Below are 25038 nucleotides of genomic sequence, written 5' to 3'. Positions count from 1 at the left end.
ATATCCAGGATAACTAGGAACAGGAGTCGCATTTGGGATATTATATCCTCCTGGAAAACCAGGATTGACCGGACCGTACTGGGGTTGTTGAGGTTGTTGATAAGTGTACCCAGGATACGGTTGATACTGGTAAACCAGTTGTTGGACAGCTTGCCCAGGTTGGTACTGTCCCTGGTACGGTGGTTGAACAAATTGAGGTTGAGTAGTGACCGTGGTTTGAATCATAGATCCAGACAACGGTAAAGATGTCTGAGGAGTGGTTGCAGAGACAGTAGAAACCGGAGCTGTCGATACTCCAGAAGTAAGTGCGGCAGATGTAGCGGTAGTTGCAGCAGCCGTTTGAGATGGAGTACTAGGTGCAATGGGCGGCTGAGTAACTACCGAAGTTACAGAAGTTTGAACATTTGGCTGGACAGGTTACGGTTGCTGGGGTGGACCAGAAACTACGGGTTGTCCAGCTTGAGGTACCAACTGTAAACTTGGCTGCAACACCTGTTGACCTTGTGATGGATCCCACACTAACATTCCGGGCTATTGACCCGTAATAGGTTGAGGATACTGAGATCCATAACCAGATTGAGGATATGATTGATAATTGTAAGGTACAGTTCCCATACCTTGAACATATGACTGACCTTGAGGTGGTTGATAACCTTGACCCGAGTATTGACCTTGAGGTTGATAACCTTGAGGTAAATATGGATACTGGGGTTGACCTAGACCTTGAGGTTGATACCCTTGGGGTTGATACCCTTGAGGTTGCCATCCTTGAGGTAAATATTGATACTGAGGTTGACCCTGGGGTACATATTGAGGCTGGGGTTGACCTTGAGGCATGTATTGCACCATGGGTACATACTGACCTTGAGGTTGCCCCCCAGACACGAATGGTGTACCTTGAGGTTGCCCCCCAGGCATTAACTGAGGCTGCCCCCCAAGCGGTAATTGGCCACCTTGAGGTTGGGAAACGGGAACTGAACCTGACATCATGTAAATGTCACCTACACCCAATGGTATATTACCACTGTTTCCAGCTAATAACCCATGATCAATGGGTTGAGGAGATGCCCCCGCAAAGGTACCAGAAAGTGATTGATACCCAGTGGGAACAGAAGGACCGCCGTGTAAGAAAGATTCAGGACTTTGAGTAAACACGGACGACTGACCAGACATATTTACAGGAGTATAAATACCTCCAGGTGGAAAAGGAGTACGAGGTGTAGAAAAACCTACCCCTGAGTTGTCTAACAAATTGGTTAACGAAAGGTACCAAGTAGTACTTCTAGGAGGACTGTAAAAGATAGATTCACGCTCCCTTAGATCAATGGTAAGTTGATCTTCAAGGTTAGAGACGCCTATTTCTTCCTCTGGAGCAAGTTCTTCAATAGCAATCAGACCAGTAGGAAGATTTTCGGTGATAACTCGTTCTACTCTAGGTGAATCTGGAACACTAGAAGTCGGAGTAACAGGTTCAGATATTTCAGGTTCTTCGCCTGTATCACTAGCAGACGAAAAACTACCAACAAGCTCAGAAACTGTAACAGCTTCGGGATTATAACCTGTCTCTAAGCCTTGGTAATCTGAATGGACTACCAAGGAAGACTCTCCTTCTTCAGGTGAACCTACTCTACTGCCACTAGGAGGAGTTACAAGGACCTTTAAACCTTCTAGATTACCGGGGTCGTCTCGAGGAGGTGATCCCCTAAGTCTACGGGATCTTCTCAACAATTCGGCCACAGAAACAACTTCAGGAGACTGGCCCCGAAGTCTACAGGACTGTCTCGGTAATTCCGCCACAGCTAAAAACTTTTAACTACTACACACGAAAACAAAGTAAAATCTCAAATCAAACCACCTAAAGTCTTTAAAGAACCAAACAAATTTGAATCACATGCCTAAAGAATCTAGGGCGTCAAACCAAGCACAAACAGTAGCCTTCCAGACCGAAAGCGCTAGTTGGTGATGAAGCCCAACATCGCCAGATTCAGTACGGAGGTGGCGGGTGGAACAGTTACCCCGACAACCTGCTTAATGAATAGACCGGCACAAGTTCCTCCACTTTAACCGTCTCGAGTGAAGTGAACCCCCCGGAAAATCCAAGTGAGTCTAGCCGACGTCTGCTCTAGGTACAGTGGGATCTTCCCTCCACCGTCACCTCGGTAGAATCCTAAAGATAATGGTCACTAAGGTTACCAACCGCAACAAATGCACCTGGGGGAACAGTCTACACTCCGACAGCACGCAAGGGCAGAGTATCAAGCTCAATCCCCTTGCCGGCTCCTTGACAATAATCCAAGGTTTACCGAAAAGTGACCCCTGGCTCCTCGACAATGGTTAATCCGAGGTTTACCGTTTGTAATACGTGCGTGTCTGGCGTTGTTCCCAATGAGGGGGGATTGATCCCCTCACTGGTTCGGACACGAGCTCGTGCTTCTCCTTTAAGAGGAGCTTTCCCAAAGTACAAATGAGACAATTGGATTTATTCTATCACAAGATAAGCTACTTGTTTGGTTTTGTTGTCTTAGAGAGTTAATTACTCACCTACTCCAAGACACTAGCCTGATCTAAATTGGTGTTTCAGAGCCCTAGTAAATAAAAGTTACTACGTCGATTTTACTTTAAGCGTTAATTTTATGGTTTTTCGTAAAGACAAAAGGTAGCGGAAGTGAAACCAATGGTGTGTAGACTCCACTCAAACCACTACAAAGATGCACCTAAGATGATTTACGCTACTTTCCTTTTTTCAATGAAATTCTTAACTAAGAGAGTTGAGAGATGTAAATTTTATAGAAAACAACTTTCTTAGTAAAGACAATCAAAGAAACAATTCTCTCTATCTTTCCAAGCATACAAACATGACGGCTCTTTACGTGCACAAAAAAAACTCTTTTTCTTTCAAAACTCTTCAAAGCTACTTGAAACAAAACTTTTCAAAGGAGATGTTTTTGTATTTTCTCTTTTTTAATAAAGCATATAAATCTATCTTAACGAAAATCAATCTCAAAGCTAAAAAATCTATGAAAACTTGACTCACAAGCAAATCAAAAATAAATTTACCCTAAGTAAACCTAACGAGGCAAAAGCCTACAAAGATGATTCTAGGTTGTTTTAATTGACCAAAATCAAGTCAAGGACCAGCTAATGCAGAATCAAAAGACTAGTCAAAACAAAACTCAAATCTTTTTGTTCTTTTTGTAAAATGGAATTCAATACTCAATCAACAAGCACTTCGAAATTTGCCAAAGAGACAACTCAATGGTAAGTTGCTCTCACAGGTAGACTTTATGACAGGTCTGAATTCTAAGAATGCTGACAAAACCAGAGAGATCTAAGGCATGACAACTTCTACTGCCAAAGTCACTACAAGACCTACTCAAAAATCAAACCCTAGGACTTAAACTTCTATGAAATCCACTAAAACACTCAATTCTATCGAAACAAGTTCAGGTGAAGATCTTTGGCAAGAGACTAATGGATCTGGGCAGTAAAAATTAAGAAAAATCAAAATCTAAGAGAAAAAATGCAAAAAAATGGAATTTTCTCAAATTTTAGCAGGGGACGCAGGCAACCCGTTAAAACAGGTGCGGGCCCGTTCTGTGCACACAGCGACAGTGCGTCCAGGGACACACTGTGCAATACTCAGAGGGTGCGTCCTACTGGAAAACTCAAGAAAAACTAAAATGAATCTAACCCTAAGCTAACCCACCCAAAAACAAAGTCACAGAGCCAAAAACCAGAAAAATAAACCAATTTTCTCAGAGCAAAGTTCATACAAAGGAAAAGACTTTCACATCAATGGAGTCCCCAGTGGAGTCGCCAATTTGTCAGGCAGAAAGAGTCGATTGTGCGGACACAACCAACCTTCCTAGGAGCCTAAGACTCTTTAGTGACAAACAAGACAAACAAGAGCAATCCTTCTCTAAACATGCATTTACTATATAAGAAATCAAGTGTTTAGATCCTACCTGTAGCCCAACGCTGTTGTAGCAGTCCAGCTTCGCTGATCCGGATGAGCTCCTCCTTCACTTAGAAACCTGCATTCACTAACAATCAAACGGTTAAATAGCACTTGAAAATTTCATAGAATAAAACATATTTAACACATGGACCAAGGAGTACATGAAACAACTGATAAATAACAAGTTATTGAGAAGAATGGACTCATTTGCATTAATAGGTAACAAAAGGAACAAATACAACCTGAGCCTTGGTGTTGTGCAAGTCCCTCCCAGGGTCCATCAAGAGTTCTCCTTTACTTTGACAAAGCTTACCCACTTCCAAATAGAACAAGCAAAGATGGCAATCTCTCCTCACAAGCTTCTAAATGGGAGTCCTAATTCCAGCAGCATCTACCCATAGAAATGTATAGCTTCCAACCTCTACTCCTTCTGGCCCAATGCCTGTATTTATAGTGCTCAAGAGGAAGTTAATCAAGTCCACCATCAATGGGATAATCCCCTCTTTGGATGGGATAGCTCCCTTATTGATGGGATAAGTTCCTCTTTGGTAGGGGTGCATGAACCATCTGGAGGCGCTCAATACACGTCGAACAACCTTCTAGAATGCTCTAGAAATGACCACAAGTAACTTTTTAAAGATGAAACTTGCGCATTTTGACCTTTACAGGGGGACGCACCTGCCCCTTTACATACAGAGCGTCCAAAGACGCAGCTTTTGTGAACATTGGGTGCGTACCCGCAAGTAAGGTTGAGAGAACCTGCGTACCCAGAGATAAATACATTTATAAAGACTTTCTCTCTTTTTGGAGTTTGACATGGAGAGCAGAGGCATAAGACTTGCCTAAGAGGATAGCATGACTGTTGATAGAGCCATACTAACTGTAAATAGTCATGGTGACATTTTTTAGTGTAACATGGTGTCACTGATCCCAGGACAGAAAGGCCTAGAATTTTATTTGATTTGAATGAAACACCTATATTGGGCCCAGAAATCCAAACAGAGCTTTCGCCATGCTTTGATTCTCCTCCCAATCTGAATTATCATAATGAAACAAGCATTGATAATTTAGAGAATTTCTCATACAATGTTGAATCAACCAATGTACGACAAGATAGTGCATTCTCTGAACATGATGAGATGAAACATGTTAACTCATCAACTCTTGAGATATTGAGATCCATAATACCTACAAATTTGGAACAGGCATATGCATTGAACAACTTGGTAGACAAAACATGTCAAGAATACAACAAAATGTTTTTCAATACTATAACTCCATCCAAGATCACTACCAAGAGAAAACATAGTTTCTTGAGTCCAGTAAATAAAAAGAGGCGATGTGGTCACAAGTCAAAATCAGGGACAGATAAACTACAATTTGAAAGGGTTGGACGAGTTCATTCAAGGAAAAAAAGAATGGATGAACAATTGGAGTCATCTTCTCAAAAACAAAGAAATGTGGACCACGCACCTGAGATAATGCAAGATTCTATTATACCCAATATTGGTATGGAAATTTCATGCTATGCATTGTTTTATGTTAAATGCGACATATTAGCATGTTCAACACATTTGCATGACTATATGAACTATTTTTATTGTTACCGCTGAGGGACCCACATCTCACAACATTCCAAATTGTCGAATTCGTTTATTTGATGAACATGATATTGAAAAAAGATCTAGCATTGGGAACACTGCTTCAACCATTAACACCCCAATATCCTCCCGAAGGGTGCTCCCCCCTATTGTTGAACCAATTAGGATGTATCATCGCCCACGCCCACCACCTTTTTCCTCCATAAATTCTTCCATGCCTATAACCACCTCTGTAATACCTTCCCAATGCTCACCCCTACCATTCAATCATCCACCATTCTCATTTTTTCAATCGTCCACCCTTAACATTCCAATTTCCCCCCCTAGGTTAATCCCCCGGTCTACAGTGATTCCCACTATCGTACAACCGGTGGGGGTGTATCGTCGCCCGCACCCATTACCTTTTCCCTATTTCACATCCATCATGCCTTTATCCAACACCCCTGAACCATGCCTATATCCGTCACCAAGTGCTCTGCCATCTACCCAGTAAGGGTTGTCTTCTCCATTTCCTCAAATCCTCACAGTGAGAATGAGTATTTGATCAAAATATCATCATGAATTAATGAAATTGATTATATGCCTTTCAATTTTTACAACTAATTGATTATTGTAATTTTTTGCAGAGATATCAATTTGGAAATCCACCTAGGAGTGCCAAGAGGGACGAGGGTGACTTATAGACCCATACTTTAGATCGATCATGATGTTGTTTTTCCATTATGTTATTTATGGGCATGAGATTCCATTATTTATGTTGGAAATGAAGTTCTATTTTGTAAAAAAGAAACATGTATAGTTGGACCTATTTTGAATAAAAATACATAAATTTATACTTGTGTTTATGACAACATCTTCATTGAATTTTAAATCCTTATGTGGATGCGATGTTATATTCTATCAATGTTACATTACTTTTGATGAATAGTTGTAACGGATTTTGCTTTTATTATTTACAAATTATCAAGTTTATAAGTTAAGTTACTTTTATATTTATATCTTATTTGATGTTTAAAATGTAGTCTTAAGACTTATACCTCGCACCTCAATATTAATCTGTCTAAAAATACATATGCCTTTCAAACTTCATACTAGATAAAAAAAACAATAACCACACATTACAATCCAATATCACTTTAAAAATATTCTTACCAAGTCTCTTAACAAATATGTAACCGTAGATATTTTTATCATAAGCTACCATACAATAACGACTCTTAAGTATAAACAAAATATATATCGAAAAAAATATGAAAGCTTAAATATATTTTCACATCCTCAACCCTAGAATATTCATTTATTTCTTTACATATGAATTATAATTTATAGTTTATGTTCATATTCCATAGATTTTACATGTGAGAATCAACCCATTTAATAAACATGTACTTTTTATTTAACCTCTTTAACCTTTATTGATTTTTTTTTGTTTTATGGGGTTAAGGGTGTGATTGGAGAAGATGGAATATTAAGATTACCAAAATAAAATTACAATTGAAATAGTAAGGAAGTATAAAGTTAAAAGTTGTAAATTTAAATTTTGAAAAGGTTAATATTCTAAAGTGAAATGTTGATTTTTAAGAGTGGAATTATCGATGGATAGAAGTATGTATTTGGAATCCAAAAATGTGAATTCCATTAATTTCAAACCTCCAAACTGCGAAATTTGATTTCTAAAGCGTTAAGTGTCATGTTTTGTTTCAAAAATATAAATTTTGATTTCAAAGTTGTTAATTTAAATTAAAAAATAGTGAATTTCACTTTCAAAAATAAGTTTTTCAATTCCAAAAGTGTCCATGGTAATTATGAAGTTGTGAATTTTGAATTAAAAATATTTATTAATTTCAAAAATTTAATTATGAAGTTGTGAATTTTGATTTCAAAAATATTTTTTAATTTTAAAACTTTAATTTTATTAAATTTGAAATAATAAGTAAAATCTAAAGTAAAACATTATGAGTTTTTATTTTAAATGTTAATATTAGCTGTTTTGAAGTGTAAATTTGGATTTTCAAAGTAGTGATATTGGTTTTCAAACTGCCAATTTTTAAAATAATTCCATATACAGAAATTGTGCATATACGGAAATTGTGCATATATGGAAGATATGCGCATATACGGAAATTGCGAATATACAGAAGATATGCGCATGTCTTCCGTATATGCCCAATTTCCGTATATGCGCATATCTTTCGTATATGCAGGTCGTTCATGTATCTGCATTGTATACGCACAAATTCCATATACAGGAATTGCGCATATACGAAAATTGTGCATATACAGAAGATATGCGCATATACGGAAATTGGGCATATACGGAAGATATGCGCATGTCTTCCGTATATCCCTAACTTTCCTGTATGTGCATATCTCCTATATATGCACGTCGTTTATGTATCTGCGTCGTAGATGCGCAAATTCCATATACAGAAATTGCGGATATACGGAAACTGTGCATATACGCAACATATGTGCCATATCTTGCGTATATGCACAGTTTCCGTATATGCGCAATTTCTGTATATGGAATTTGCGCATCTATGACATAGATACATAAACGACGTGCATATACAGGAGATATGCACATACAGGAAAGTTAGGGATATACGGAAGATATGCACATATCTTCCGTATATGCGCAATTTCCGTATATGCGGACATCTTCCGTATATGCACAGTTTCCGTATATCCGGAATTTCTGTATATGGAAATTGTACATATCTTCGTTTATGTATCTGCAGTGTATATGCGCAAATTCAATATACAAAAATTGCGCATATACGGAAACTGTGCATATACGGAAGATATGCGCATATACGGAAATTGCGCATATACGGAAGATATGCGCATGTCTTCCGTATATCCCTAACTTTCATGTATGTGCATATCTTCCGTATATGCACGTCGTTCATGTATCTGCTTCGTATACACGCAAATTCTATATACAGAAATTGCGTATATACAGAAGATATGCACATATACGGAAATTGGGCATATACGGAAGATATGTGCATATCTTCCGTATATCTCTAACTTTCCTGTATGTGCATATCTTCCCTATATGCACGTCGTTTATGTATCTGCATCGTATATGCGCAAATTCAATATACAGAAATTGCACATATACGGAAACTGTGCATATACAGAAGATATGCGCATATATGGAAATTACGCATATACGGAAGATATGCGCATGTCTTCCGTATATCCCTAACTTTCCTGTATGTGCATATCTTTCGTATATGCACGTCGTTCATGTATCTGCATCGTAGATGCGCAAATTCCATATAAAGAAATTGCGCATATATGGAAACTGTACATATACAGAAGATGTGCACATATACGTAAGATATGCGCATATCTTCCGTATATCCCTAACGTCTCTGTATGTGCATATACGGAAACTATGCATATATGGAAGATATGCGCATCTACGGAAATCGCGCATATACGGAAGATATGTGCATATCTTCCATATATGCCCAATTTCCGTATATGCACAATTTCTATATATGGAATTTGCGCATCTGCGATACAGATACATGAACGACGTGCATATACGGAAGATATGCACATACAGGAAATTCAGGGATATACGGAAGATATACGCATATCTTTCGTATAAGCCCAATTTCCGTATATGCGCACATCTTCTGTATATGCACAGTTTCTGTATATGCGCAATTTTTGTATATGGAATTTGTACATATCTTCGTTTATGTATCTGCATCATATACATGCAAATTCCATATACAAAAATTGCGCATATACGGAAATTGTGCATATACGTAAAATATGCGCATATACGGAAAATATGCGCATATACGGAAATTGGGCCTATACGGAAGATATGCGCATATATTCCATATATCCCTAACTTTCCTGTATGTCCATATACGGAAACTGTGCATATGCGGAAGATATGCGCATATACGAAAATTGTTCCGTATATGCCCAATTTCCGTATATCCACAATTTCTGTATATGGAATCTGTGCATATACGATACAGATACGTGAACGACGTGCATATACGGAAGATATGCACATACAGGAAAGTTAGGGATATACAGAATATATGCGCATATCTTCCGTATATGCCCAATTTCCGTATATGCCCACATCTTCCGTATATGCACAGTTTTCGTATATGGGTAATTTCTGTATATCGAAATTGTACATATCTTCGTTTATGTATCTGCATCGTATATGCGCAAATTCAATATACAGAAATTGCGCATATATGGAAACTGTGCATATACGGAAGATATGCGCATATACGGAAAATGCGTATATACAGAAGATATGCACGTCTTCCGTATATCCCTAACTTTCCTGTATATGAATATCTTCCGTATATGCACGTCATTCATGTATCTGCATCGTATACGCGCAAATTCCATATAAAGAAATTGCGCATATATGGAAATTGTGTATATACGGAAGATATGCCCATATACGGAAATTCGGCATATACTGAAGATATGGGCATATCCTCCATATATCCCTAACTTTCTTGTATGTGCATATATTCCGTATATGCACGTTGTTTATGTATCTGCATCGTATATGCACAAATTCAATATACAGAAATTGCGTATATACGGAAACTCTGCATATACGGAATATATGCGCATATATGGAAATTACGCATATACGTAAGATATGCACATGTCTTCCTTATATCCTTAACTTTCCTGTATGTGCATATCTTCCGTATATGCACATCGTTCATGTATCTGCATCGTAGATGCACAAATTCCATATATAGAAATTGCGCATATACGTAAACTGTGCATATACAGAAGATGTGCGCATATACAGAAATTGGGCATATACTGAAGATATGCGCATATCTTCCGTATATCCCTAACGTTCCTGTATGTTCATATACGGAAACTGTGCATATACGGAAGATATGCGCATATACGGAAATCGCGCATATACGGAAGACATGTGCATATCTTCCGTATATGCCCAATTTCCGTATATGAAATTTGCGCATCTGCGATGCAGATACATGAACGACGTGCATATATGGAAGATATGCACATACAAGAAAGTTAGGGATATACGGAAGATATACGCATATCTTCCGTATATGCCCAATTTCCATATATGCGCACATCGTCTGTATATGCACAGTTTTCGTATATGTGCAATTTATGTATATGGAATTTGTACATATCTTCGTTTATGTATCTGCAAAGTATACGTGCAAATTCCATATACAGAAATTGCGCATATACGGAAATTGTGCATATACGGAAGATATGCACATATACGGAAATTGGACATATATGGAAGATATGCGCATATCTTCTGTATATCCCTAACTTTCCTGTATGTGCATATACGGAAACTGTGCATATACAGAAGATATGCGCATATACGGAAATTGGACATATACGGAAGATATGCACATATCTTCCGTATATGCCCAATTTCCGTATATGCACAATTTCTGTATATGAAATCTGTACATATACGATGCAGATATATGAACGACGTGCATATACGGAAGATATGCACATACAGGAAAGTTAGGGATATACGGAAGATATGCGCATATCTTCCTTTTATGCCAATTTCCGTATATGCGCATATCTTTCGTATATGCGCAATTTCTGTATATGGAATTTGCGCGTATACGATGCAGATACATAAACGAAGATATGTACAAATTCCATATACAGAAATTGCGCATATACTGAAACTGTGCATATACAAAGGATGTGCGCATATACGGAAATTGGGGATATACGGAAGATATGCGCATGTCTTCCGTATATACCTAACTTTCTTGTATGTGCATATCTTCCGTATATGCACGTCGTTCATGTATCTGCGTCGCAGATGCGCAAATTCCATATACAGAAATTACGCATATACGGAAACTGTGCATATACAAAAGATATGCGCATATCTTCCATATATGCACAGTTTCCGTATATGCGCAATTTCTGTATATGGAATTTGTACATATCTTCGTTTATATATCTGCATCGTATACGTGCAAATTCCATATACAGAAATTGTGCATATACGGAAGATATGCGTATATACGGAAGATATGCGCATATCTTCCGTATATCTCTAACTTTCCTGTATGTGCATATACGGAAGATATGCGCATATACGGAAGATATGTGCATATCGTCCGTATATGCACAGTTTCTGTATATGCGCAATTTCTGTATATGGAATTTGCGCATCTGCGATGCAGATACATGAACGACGTGCATATACGGAAGATATGCACATACAGGAAATTTAGGGATATATGAAAGACATGTGCATATCTTCCGTATATGCGCAATTTCCGTATATGAAATTTGGGCGTATACGATGTAGATACATAAACGAAGATATGTACAAATTGCGTATATAGAAATTGCGCATATACGAAAACTGTGCATATACAAAGAATGTGCGCATATACGGAAATTGGGCATATACGGAAGATATGCGCATGTCTTCCGTATATCCCTAACTTTCGTGTATGTGCATATCTTCTGTATATGCACGTCGTTCATGTATCTGCATCGCAGATGCGCAAATTCCATATACAAAAATTGCGCATATACAGAAACTGTGCATATATGGACGATATGCGCATATACGGAAATTAGGCATATATGGAAGATATGCGCATATCTTCCGTCTATCCCTAACTTTCTTGTATGTGCATATCTTCCGTATATGCAAGTCGTTTATGTATCTGCATCGTATATGTGCAAATTCAATATATAAAAATTGCGCATATATGGAAACTGTGCATATACGGAAGATATGCGTATATACGGAAATTGCGCATATACGGAATATATGCGCATGTCTTCCGTATATCTCTAAATTTCCTGTATGTGCATATCTTCCATATATGCACGTCGTTCATGTATTTGCATCATATATGCACAAATTCCATATACAGAAATTGCGCATATACAGAAATTGGGCATATACGGAAGATATGCGCATATCTTCTGTATATCCCTAACTTTTCTGTATGTGCACATTTTCCGTATATGCACTTCGTTCATGTATCTGCATCGTATATGTGCAGATTCTATATACATAAATTGTGCATATACGGAAACTGTGCATGTGCCGAAGATACAGAAATACGCATATACGAAAATTGTGCATGTACGGAAGATATGCGCATATCTTCCGTATATGCACAGTTTCCGTATATGCGCAATTTCTGTATATGGAATTTGCGCATCTGCGATGCAGATACATGAATGACGTGCATATACGGAAGATATGCACATACATGAAATTTAGGGATATACGGAAGACCTGCGCATATCTTCCGTATATGCCCAATTCCCGTATATGCGCATATCTTCCGTATATGCACAGTTTCCGTATATGCGCAATTTCTGTTAATTGAATTTGCGCATATACGACGAAGATACATAAACGATGTGCATATATGGAAGATATGGACATACAAGAAAGTTAGGGATATACGGAAGATATGCGCATATCTTCCTTATATGCCCAATTTCCGTATATGCGCATATCTTCCGTATATGCACAGTTTCCGTATATGCGCAATTTCTGTATATGGAATTTGCGCATCTACGATGCAGATACATGAACGATGTGCATATACGGAAGATATGCACATACAGGAAAGTTAGGGATATACGAAAGACATGCACATATCTTCCGTATATGCGCAATTTCCGTATATGCGCACATCCTCTGTATATGTACAGTTTCCATATATGCGCAATTTCTGTATATGGAATTTGCGCATATACGATTCAGATACATAAACGACGTGCATATATGGATGATATACATATACAGGAAGGTTAGGGATATACAGAAGATATGCGCATATCTTCCGTATATGCCCAATTTCTGTATATGCGCATATCTTCCGTATATGCACAGTTGCCGTATATGCGCAATTTCTGTATATGGAATTTGCACATCTACGATGTAGATACATGAACGACGTGCATATATGGAAGATATGCATATACAAGAAAGTTAAGGATATACAGAAGGCATGCGCATATCTCCTGAATATGCGCAATTTCTGTATATGCGCATATCTTCCATATATGCACAGTTTCCGTAGATGCACAATTTCTGTATATTGAATTTGCACATATACGATGCAGATACATAAAGGAGGTCCATATACGGAAGATATGCACATACAAGAAAGTTAAGGATATACGGAAGATATGCGCATATCTTCCGTATATGCCCAATTTCCGTATATGCGCATATCTTCCGTATATGCACAGTTTCCGTATATGCGCAATTTCTATATATGGAATTTACACATCTACGATGCAGATACATGAACGACGTACATATACGGAAGATATACACATAGAGGAAAGTTAGGGATATACGGAAGACATGCGCATATCTTCCGTATATGCCCAATTTCCATATATGCGCATATATTCCGTATATGCACAGTTTACGTATATGCGTAATTTCTGTATATAGAATTTGTGCATATACGATGCAGATACATAAACGACGTGCATATACGAAAGATATGCACATACAGGAAAGTTAAGGATATACGGAAGATATGCGCATATCTTCCGTATATGCTCAATTTCCGTATATGCGCATATCGTCCGTATATGCGCAATTTCTGTATATGGAATTTGCACATTTGCGATACAGATACATGAATGACGTGCATATACGGAAGATATGCACATACAGGAAATTTAGGGATATACGGAAGACATGCGCATATCTTCCGTATATGCGCAATTTCCGTATATGCGCATATCTTCCGTATATGCACAGTTTCCGTATATGTGCAATTTCTGTATATTGAATTTGCGCATATACAATGCAGATACATAAACGACGTGCATATACGGAAGATATGCACATACAGGAAAGTTAGGGATATGTGGAAGATATGCGCATATCCTCTGTATATCCCCAATTTCCGTATATGCGCAAATCTTTCGTATATGCACAGTTTCCGTATATGCGCAATTTCTGTATATGAAATTTTTACATATATTCGTTTATGTATCTGCATCGTATACGCGCAAATTCCATATACGGGAATTGCGCATATACGTAAGATGATATGCGCATATACGGAAATTGGGAATATACGGAAGATATGCGCATATCTCCCTCTCATACTCGGATGAATGCTGTGATGACATGACTACAAAGTGAGCTGTGGTTAGGATGCCCCTTTGATGATGGTGTGAGGCTGGGTGCCTTTGTAGTATCTGTTACCAAGGGGAACAAATGAAACAGAGAATGTTAGGAAGGGAGTGATGAAATGGGAATAGGGGTTATAGGGAGAAATTTGTTAGGGATGTGGGAGGAGTTTGGGATTTTTGATAGGGTAGGGTTTGGGGTTTCTATTGAGCAATAAGAGGGGTTTCATATATAGAATTGGCCAAATTTTTTGAAACCTTTACAACATACCATAGAACAATCTACATTAATATAACTCTATTTAACACATTGAAAATAATTTATTAAAAAAATTTGTTGATATTAACATAAATAAGCACTAACAAAAATATATTTAGTAAAACTTTTACCTAAATTTATTTATTAAAAATATAATATAAATAAACTAATTTTATTAAAACATTTTAAAAATTAATATTTAATACTTTTTGAATAAATTATCTATTAAATTTGAAACAAAACATTATTTAAATCTAAATTGAAATTGTTGTAAACTTACATTTTAATAATAATTAAGTTTTCACAATTATCAAATTTACCTTAATGTTAACTAAAGTATTTGATTTCAATTTTGTTAAAATTGGTAAAAAGTGCATATGTAAATAAATGACAGATACACAAAATGCTTTAGATAATTGTTATTATTATAATATACGGAATCGAATATACATGAGTTTGGATTGTATTAAAGTTCATTATTATTTTAAATTTTTAGTTGTAAATATAATTATATAGATAAATTAATTAAGAAGTAATAATTTAAAGGTTTAGGAAATAGATTTTGTATTTTTCCCCACTTAACTACAATTAAAATTAGTCAATAGAGTAGCCAAACGTTTTGTTTTTTAATATTATTTTATAAGAGGTGCTTCCAATGACACTTCAACGTTATCCTTAAAGGGTTTTTGAGTTAATGAATATCTAAATTTAGTTTTTCCTTTGATTTATTATTATACAGGGTTGAAAAATATCACCACATAATTTCATAGCAAAAATTAACAATTTTTTCCAAAATTCAAATCATATCAAAAATTACAACTCTTTACACCATTCAAATCAATATCAAGTTCCTGCATGAATGAGAAAACAATATAGGGCATGGTTCTGGTAATATTTTTAAGTATTTAACAATGTAAATTGCTTCTGGACTTCAAAACCAGAGATGGGGAGAAACCAAGGAGTGAGCAATGGTGCCATACGCTGAGATCATATGCGCAGCACTGCAATTTTGAGTTTCAACACCCATACTTTCAAAGACACCGTGAGGTTGAGCGTTTAATGTGTATTGCAATCTTTGGAGCTTGTGACTCAGCTCCATGGCCTCTGATCTCAACAGGGAATTCTCTTCTCTTATATGAGCATAATGCGCTGAAGTAATGTTGAGTTTCTTCAATATCTCCCCATTCTCTGCTCTCAAATGATCCACCTCCGCCCTCAGCTGGTCCACAAGATGTTGTTTCTGAAGCATAGACCTCCTTGCAGACTCTCTGTTAGACAACATCCTTCTTTGCATCCTCTCCTCTCTAACTTGCTGCTCCTCTGTTTTGTCAGAGGCTGAGTGGCCCCAAATGTGTGACATGGCCTCCCCATTGCGCCTAGGAGAATTTTCAATGAATCCTCTGTTGGGTACCCCTCGTTCACCGACACAGGCATTGATCTCTCAGTGGGAACTTCAGATATAGATCCAGGAGTATTCAGATTGGTAGAAAACGGCATATTTCCATATTGGGTACGCCCCATATCATATATTTCTCTGCTAAATTGTGCTGGAATGATTGGGATTACCGAGTTGTTGTAAAGGTCCATTTCATTTGAATGAGAAACAAGCATCTGATTTGACTGCAAGTCTGAGAAAAAGGGAAAACCAGGTACAAATGTTTCAGATCCTGGCTTGAGAATCACTCCCTCTGCTCCAAAAATTGAAGAATCTGCCACGGTCACTTATTTTGACTCCATCACTGCTCCTTTGTTGCCTCTGATGAGTCAATTAGGATTGGAAATGACACCATATACCCTAATCACCAGGGAAGGTATCAAGATCTGAAATAATTGCAGAGAAAGTTTGGGAATTTTCAAGGAAGACAAAGTGAGTAATAGGCATCAACAATGATGAGAAAAGACTTGTGCCACAAACGCCAACGGAGAAAAGTTTGAAGAATCTATGCAACAATAGCGGTATAATCCAAATAACAACTGATGCTCCTCATCTGAGTCAATCCACCGAGCTTTAGTTTGATTCCAACTCCTTCGAAGCCCGTGGCCTTGTTATAACAGTGAACTCCTGTGAGGATATTGGCTTAACCTGTCACTGCAATCCCCACAGCAACCGAAAAGATGACAACGTCCGTTACAACGTTGCCGTTGCCCATGAGGCTTATGCCCACGCCGCTGAATTTCCTCTCGTCAGGGCTTCCGCCGGCGGTAATGCGCTGCCCCAGGAAGGAATTCTGGATGTATGTCTCGTGCCCACCCTGAACCATGATGCCAGATGACTTGAAATGCGATATATAGCAATTATCAATGTTCAAATTTTGAATTTGGGCTTGAATTTGGGCGGGGCGGGTTCACCAGTTCAAATTTCGAATTTGAATTTGCTCGGGTAGTGGATAATGAAGAAACAAAATAGGTTTCCCATGTATTTAAGAAGTACGCTACGCGGTGATTCCAAAATTCGAAATTGAAATGAGAAGGAAATGGGAGGGAGTACGCCACTTTGGGGTTTTCAAATTTTGAAATTTAAATGAGAGGGAAGTGGGAGACGATAAATGATAGCCAGAACGCATGACGCCATGATATGATGGGCATGTCATATATGGGCACGAGTAAGATATGTATGATGCACATGAGAATGCCTCTGCATTTCAATGATTGTCCATACAAACAGCCAGATGGATGATCATATCATGAACAACAACACATATACACATTCTCCTATTAATCGGAAACTGTTAGACGGGAAATGATGCACACGGGTTGACAGCCAGAGCCGATGTCAGAACCCGTGTCCCAAGACTGTCCTTAGAGAGCATTTATAATGCTATAGAGGTGGAAATAGGAACTGCCAAATAAAATCCGACCATAGTTGAAAACAGACCAGACTAGACAAGACACAGGGCGCGTTCGGCGTTCAAATTCTGAACGTGTCAGGATATATACATGATATATATGGATATATACATAATATATATTCATATATATGTTATATGAATATATCTGAGTGCTAAAATAGTTATATAAATTAAATGGTGAATTAATATGAATGAAGTTGTTTATGAGTTTACAATTTTGTTTGGATCACAAATTTTTTGTCTAAATTTATTGAGAAAATTTTCGACAAATTTCACTGTTAGAGAATTTATTGAGAAAATTTTCGAAAAATCTGACTGTTAAAGTGTTTGAATCATTTTTTATGGTGGAAATGAATTCAGCACCATCAAGAATCCTAAAGTACCCAAAGTCTTGAAGCTTGACAATTGTACCTATGATTTCCAAAATTTCAACCTGATTTTGTTAAAATCTTGCAAGAATTTCCATTATTTTCGAGGCAAAATTATGACCTTGTTAACTTATCTGTATGTATGTGAATAGCTTTTAAACTATGTTGCATGAGTTTCTCGAGCATGGGAACATTGGGAACTTAGGTACGGGTGTCGAGAAGGGCTAGAGGCTTAGGTATGGGTGTCGGAAGGGCTAGAGGTTTCCCCAAAATTTACTGGAAACAATTAATCGGGAGTGGTAATATTATATGATAAAAAGATAAAAAATATAAAAATAAAAACTATTTTTTAATTATATAATTTATATAATAATCAAATTAATATTGAATCAAAATATTCAAATATTCAAATCAATTTAAATATATAAATAATAAATATATAATCTCTCTTATATATAAATATATTCTTTAGGTGTCTCTGAGTGTCTCCCTTATATATATATAAAATATTAAAATGTTAAGTTCATTATGACATATGATGAGTCTTTGAAACAATACTTCAAAATACAAAGGGACAATTTTACATATTTTTTCTGGTTATTCTTAAGAAAAAAGTAAAGAAACTCTAATGTTTAAGCATTCACTGCCACATACAATATGCATACACAATCTTCTACCATATATATACATAAACAACAAAAGTAATACTCATCACCATGACATCCCAGATATCGCCCTTACATCGAGGTGTCACACACTTCCTTAACCCATCAAGAGATTGCTCCAGTTTCTCAATTAAGGATATGGGTGTTAAGGGTCTTTGACCTTTTCAACTTAGGCTCATGTTTTGTGGACAGTTCAGCGTATTTCTCTACAGGCTTTGTATTCCCCAACCCCAAGGAAGGCAGGAACTAAAAAAAACAGCCTTCAAAGCTCTCGGAACTTTCCCAAGCTCCCATTGCAGCTCCCCCTGAAAAGGGATGTTCCCATACAACACCAAAGCTCAGAACTTTCCCAAGCTCCCATTGCAGCTCCCCCTGAAAAGGGAACATTCCCATACAACACCAAAGCTCAGAACTTTCCCAAGCTCCCATTGCAGCTCCCCCTAAAAAGGGAACATTCCCATACAACACCAAAGCTCCAAAGCTCCACGGAACGCGAGAACCATTGGAATGGGTTTCCCAACTCTTAGGAGTGGTTCCCATGTAACATAGCTTTTAAAATATCAATTTCATTTAATATTGGGAGTAAGTAATATTCCAAATTTAGAAAGTAAGAAATTGAAAAATTTTGTACAAACCCTTAATTTAAATCAGAATGGAGGTTAGAAATTGAAACATATTTTAAACATTGGAAATGGAGTGATTTAACTAACCCGTGGAATTTTGGAGGTAAGAAACTGAAAATCTTCCTAGAAACCCTTAGAGGTAAGACACTAAAAAACTTCCTGCAAACCCTTAAGAGATAAGAAACAACTTTCTAGAAACCCTTGATTTAAAGAATGGAGGTAAAAACTTTTAGAAACCTGGCCATAGAATTTTATATGAGAAAAAGTATATTTTTATATTATGAAATTTATACTATTCATATGGAAATTTTGAAACGCTGATTCTGAGATAAATAATACTTATTGACATAACTAGAAATTACTCTGAAATAAACCACACCTATTGACATAACCAAAGATTACTCTGAAATAAACCACACCTATTGACATAACCAAAAATTATATGTATAGCACTGTATTTGATTTGCTATGGTACTATGATTTTTTTTGCAAACGAAGTGCCCTAGGGTTTTTCCAAGGTGCTGAGTCCCTATATACAGTGAAAAAAAACTAGTTTAAATAGCACAAATCAAGATTTCACCTCAAATTTTTCCACCGGATTTCACACTAGAAAATCCAAAAAATTGCACTAAAACCAACTCTGAAAAAAAAAAGGGGAAAAAAAAAGAAAAAGAAAGATAAGATTGAAATCTACAACATTTTTATAAAGTATTTATATTTTTTCTTTAAAAAATAAAAATTTTGAAAGATGTATTCTAAAATAAACCAAATAAAACACTAAAAATTTAAAGTAGAAATAAATCACACCTATTCATGTAATTAGATTAAACCACACCTATTCATATAACTAGATTAACGTAGACAAAGATATAGTTAAAATCTAAATTGTAGAAGACTTATTCTGAAATAAACCACTAGAAATTTGAGGTGGAAATAAATTACACCTATTCATATAACTAGATTAATGTGAACAGAGATAATGTGAACAGAGATATAGTTGAAATCTATAACATTCATAATTTTTCTTTAAAGAATGAAAATTCTGGAAAAACTTATTCTAAAATAAACCACTAAAAATTAACAGATATATAGTTGAAATCTACAACATTATTATTTTCCTTTTTTAAAACTAAAATTATGAAGACCTATCACACCTATTAACATAACCAGAAACTATCTACGTGAGCAGAGGGATGATTGAAATGGGTGCTCAGAAATGCGGTCACATATGGAGATAATGACGTCTTGGAGCGGTTTACTGCATTAATAATTAATAACATTAGATTTTGTTAATTATGCTTAGATAAGGATGGCAGGAGACTGAGCACTGAATCATTCAGGAATATATTATCCTATTTTTATTCCTTTGTATATATTTGTGTGCATTATTTCGCCTTTAAAGTCACGGATTCACTATTTCTTGGATTGATGTGATAGGAGTTGGGATAAAGTTGGACAGATAAGGGCAAACGTAGCTAGTGAGGGGCAGTACTTCAGAGGAATATCATGCAAATATATTTAAAATCTTTATGATGTTGGCACTTTAAAGACATACTTAGCACCTGGAAACAATTTTTGGAAAAAAAATGATGTATTGAAAAGTCTAAAGAATACAGAGATTACATGTGAGAGACATTGATGAAAACCAACCAAAACCCATGTCAATGAAGTCCTTTCTAGACCAACTCCTGTAACAAAAGCGTCCTGTTCGCTCTGCCACTGAACATGCTCAACTCTAGCCAAACTATCCAAGAAATAAGCACTACCAAAAGGAAATGGTTTCCACCATATATAGAAAATACAAATTCACACCTACATATCTCACTACCAAAATCATCCAAGCACTTTCAACAAAATTGCCATTTCGGTAAATACAATATGACTAATAAGAATTCATGTTGCATTACAAATCATAAATCCAGCCTTTCAGCACACAGAAAGAATCACAAACATAATGATCCGTAAAGAAGGGATTCCTCTTTCCAATAATTCTTTATTATTTTATTAAACATTTATTCAAGAGAATAAGATAAAGTTCTTATTAAAAAAACAGGGAATTGATGCCACAGATCGGCACCGATGAATACATAAGATGATATAACTTATATTGTGAAGCATTGTTCTGTGCCTAGTGTGTTCTACTTGTCTGGCTCCTTCAACATTTTCTATTCAAACAATGTTTTCATCACCCAAGGGGGTTTTGATATTGTGGTATGAGTCAACATAACAGATGCCTTCAACTAGACAAAATCAGAGTATCTTAAAATACTTATGTACAACAGATAAAAGCTTTCTGTGTATTGCTGTACCTTATTGTGAAGTAAAACTGTGATCAGCGATCTAATAAAAGAAAGTTAATATATTGAAACTGTGCTTGTAGCCCCTTTATAGACAAAACAATGGCAGTTATATTATTGTAGCCTAAGTCATTTAAACTTGCTGGAATGTTTAGCCTTCAAAGTAGCAAACCTAGTGGGTTTAGTGAGAGCAATGGTAGTTGAGCATATATGCTCTATGTATTGTTTGCGTGACTTGAACCCACGTGCTTTCAAGTCCTTTGGCGTGATTTTGGTCCTTTTAACCATAGCATCAACATTTATCTTTTTTGTTTTATGTGGAAATTAAAACATTATCAATAAATATCAAAATCCGCATAGATATAATGAAAATATGTGGACCATGTAACGAATATGAAAAGACAATTCATTGACTAGCTATCAATAAATATCAAAATCTATATAGATATAATGAGAATATGGTGAACATGTAACGAATATGAAAAGAAAATGCATTAACTAGTCATAAAAAATATGTCAATGTTATTATGAGCTAAGATATGTAGTATATAACTTACCTCTCTTAATTTATCTTGAAGTCTAGGTGAATGCCGCAATGGTTGAGGAGAATGTGATTTTTGCTGAGTATCATGTCCACAATCATACATGTGCAAAGGTGTTTTAGGAGATGTATATTCATTACTCTGAACATTAGATTATACATAGATATAAGTATGTGACTCAAATAGAATTAAATGTAAAAATATGATAAAATTATAAGAGTATAAATAAATATAATCTTACCTTGCATTGTGACATTGGACGTGAAGATGGTTGTGATGGTGATGGTTCCAAAGGGAACACCTGCACCATAAATAAGAAATAACACACACACACACATAATAAAAAAAAATCAAGGATAACGATATATAATACAGAACATCCATTTCTCATCCCATCATTATGGTAAAACACAACAATTTATATATTAATGTTTTTAGTGGAATAGGTTATATGGATTAAAACTTACTGGCCCAATAACCCCTTGAAAACCTTGAAATCTAGGTGAGCGTCGTAATAGTTGGTGGCTTGAATTTGGGGAATTTTGTTGATTAGGCTATGCATATCAATAACAATGAGAAATTAGTATACAATTATAATAAATATAAATATTATTTAATGTTAAAATGTCTAAAAAATTAATATATGCAAAAAAATGGACTCAACTGTGTTGTCATTGTCCTGATTAGTTTCATCAAAGTTTAATATATGGTTGTGCCCATCTAATCCTTCTTCCCCCACATCATCGGGAACCTCAGTGCTTACTTTCTCTTTTAAAGCAATATCTATGCGCTTCATTGTCTCCATACGTCTACGAGGTAGACTCTGATCCCAACGTTGAATTTTTTCACAAATCCTTTGCTTTGAAGTATCATTAAGCTGATCAAATGTAACAACTGACTGTGAAAACAAGTTTCAATGAATTTAGTCCACAACAATAAATTAATATCAATAAAAAACATATACAGATAAATACTAATAAATACTTACAACTGAAAGAATTTCTTCATTGAAAATATTAATAAAAAATCATATACAAATAAATACTAATAAATACTTACAGCTGAAAGAATTTCTTCATTGACAAATCTTTTATATGCTTGTTGTCATGCACGACATAGCCTTGCATCTAAATCATATTGTATTTTGGCATTTTGCCTTTTAACTGCACTTGTTGATTTGACCACCCATGTAGCATTTGCATCTCTTACTCAACCTCTTTGACGTGGAGGAATTGGTGGGAGATTGTGGGTGGTAGCCCGATGATGATTAAGGCCAGATAGCTTAGATCGACTCAAGTTCCCCGCACAGCCACCAACAAGACAAGTGAACACTTGCTTGGTGCCTTTGATAGTTACCTCCCATTCATGTCTAATTTCCTCCATTTTCTTACTTCCTTATAAATGAATATGTAAACAACAGTGTTGTTAAAAACATCATAAAAACACTTTAAAGTAAAAATCATTATTCATATCTATTTTTTGTGGTTACCATAACTACCAAATTTTATAAAATATAGGCCAAAATATTTAAAACAACTCTTCAAGATTCTTGTTATATCAATTTGCATGATTTGTAAATGTTACAGTTTTAAGTTCTTGTTAGATCAATTTACATGCTTTGTAAATCTGACAGTCTTAAGTGAACACAGGTTGGGATAAGTGGTCTCATTGGGACTACATGGTTCCCAACAAAGCCAACCCCTCATTAATAAACCTTCTTTACAGTCCAATAAATATTTTTTAGAAGAAAATGTTGCCCTCTCTAATTGACTGCTATCCTTGTGTTAAATGGAATTCCCCGCATCCAATATACCTGCTGGATACCTTAATATACAGTAGACATAAGCTCATGAGATGGAAACAAGCTTGGTTCAATAATACCACGCTACAAAGTGATTCTACAAACTGATTTAAATCTCAAGGCCTTCAGTGTACTTACTTTTATGATTTATAGGATTATGATATAAATCTCATGGTCTTCAATGTAATTTTATAATTTTGAATTTGAAGTATTGAAATTACTGGAAATTCAACAAGCCTAAGACAAAAACAAAACACAAACAAGGTAGGACAAGGAAACTGCCAATACATATAACAAAACATAACCACTGCAGCTGCCAACAAGAAGCCAGAGACAGCCCAAAGCATAGCAGCACTGAAGCTGCCAGCAATGTTAAAGACCCAATAATATGGACAACGTTTAATTGATCCAATCATTTGAAATAAATGAGTCCTACAATCCAACCTGACTTCACGTCCAAAAAATTGAAGCTTGCCGTCAGCAATACCAGTGAATATGAAGTATGCAATTGCTTCACATCTTAACATGCTTGTAAAACTTCACAGTTTTTATAGCTTGTACCAGCATTATCAATTTCTAGGGCACTGATCTGGTTAGAAGTTTGGCGTCTTATTTAATTCTTTCAGACTATAGAGTCCAAACCCCTAGTTTTTAAGCTTAATCTTTCGTCATGTTCTCGCATAAGCTTTACCTTATAGTGCCAACCATAACCAGATAAAGCATGTTTCCAAAGACTGTTAACAACAAACAATTTCAATGAGTAAGATCTCAATTGTGAATTATGCAAATGGGGTCCCAAAAATAATCTCGCATCTGCTCTTATATGTCACCTTATTAGTGAGGACTAAGATCAACAATCCAGGACTTTCGAGGACAGAAGATAAAATACAAGGCCAATTTA

The 25038-nt window shown here is 36.1% G+C and overlaps 1 long non-coding RNA gene across 1 annotated transcript; it reads right to left on the bottom strand.

Annotated features, from left to right (window-relative positions):
• Nucleotides 1–22801: 22801 nt before the first annotated feature.
• On the bottom strand, nt 22802–23561 carry LOC149243877 (uncharacterized). Its single transcript, XR_016246708.1, has 3 exons — nt 23396–23561; nt 23001–23234; nt 22802–22890 (listed from the first exon to the last, which is right to left on the bottom strand). It is a non-coding gene; the product is annotated as an uncharacterized LOC149243877 (long non-coding RNA).
• Between the last annotated feature and the right edge of the window lie 1477 nt (nt 23562–25038).

Source organism: Pinus tabuliformis, chromosome 8, assembly GCF_031772625.1.
Source record: "Pinus tabuliformis cultivar Carrire ecotype Pingquan chromosome 8, CPIR1, whole genome shotgun sequence".
In the NCBI taxonomy this organism is placed as follows: domain Eukaryota; kingdom Viridiplantae; phylum Streptophyta; class Pinopsida; order Pinales; family Pinaceae; genus Pinus; species Pinus tabuliformis.
The sequence above is the reverse complement of the archived record's forward strand: the minus strand, read 5'-3'. Positions and strand labels throughout refer to the sequence as shown.